The sequence below is a fragment of the Humulus lupulus genome, chromosome 5, assembly GCF_963169125.1.
Source record: "Humulus lupulus chromosome 5, drHumLupu1.1, whole genome shotgun sequence".
Classification (NCBI taxonomy): Eukaryota; Viridiplantae; Streptophyta; class Magnoliopsida; order Rosales; family Cannabaceae; genus Humulus; species Humulus lupulus.
This window is the reverse complement of record NC_084797.1, coordinates 224,124,406-224,125,446: the sequence shown is the minus strand read 5'-3', so window position 1 is coordinate 224,125,446 and position 1,041 is coordinate 224,124,406.

Sequence of the window (1,041 nt, the reverse complement as noted above, 5' to 3'; positions counted from 1 at the left end):
AGGAATGATATAAAATTTAAATATTTTGAAGTTCAAGTTGTTTTTTTTTTGTTTTTAGTTTTTTGAAAGAAATGAAGTCCAAGTTCAGATTATTACTTTCGTTGAAAATTGTAAGAATTAGAGAAAAGAAAAAAAAATCCAAAAACTAATGACAGCATCGAGAAACTGAGTAAATAAGACAAATTGCAATAATTAAGCTTTGAATTGAGCTGTTTGAGTTTGAAGTAGTTGCGCTACTGCTTTGACTGTTGATTTCTTGTTTTGCTGCTTTGGCCAGTTTACACTGCAAGCACAGTCAATAAGTAAATTTTTGGGGGGCTTTTTGGGTTCCACCAGTGTATTTCCTCTTATTTTTGTTATATGGAGAGTTATATTCAGAATTTTTTGTGACAGTCCATATTGTTTATTTATAGGATATCATTCAAATATAAAAAGAAATTCTAAATAGTTTAAAACACGTGCATATTTTTCTTTATATGTTTTTGAAACAATTTTTTTTTTACTGTATTTTCAATATTATAAATTATTTAAAAATTTTCATAATTTTGCAGAATTTTCTAAATATACAATATACACCATATTATATAAAAAAATTAAGATTATAATTATCAATGTACCTAAAAAAAAAAAGGAGGTGCACCATGGAATTTCCCTATAAATTTTATTTGTCAAAAATTATAAAATGAAAATAAAACTTGCTTGGTAAGCATGGTAAGCATGAGAAAGAGTAATGTTAGGTAGCAACGGGGAGAAATTTTCTTTCTCTTTGTTAACTATGTTTGGATAGAGGAATTATTTTATAAATTTTATATAAAAAATAATTGAAAATATGAAATTTGTGGAGTTATTTATGTTAATTTTTAAAAATATTGTATTGTTTTGAAAGAAAATATACATTTTGGAGAATTTTTCATTAATATATATCTATTATTTTGTGTTAAAAGATTTGGTTGTCACTACTACAAAAATTAATTTTTGCGTCAATCAATAACTCAAGCCAAAGATTTTAGGCATCAGTCCCTCAATTGAGACTAAAACTAA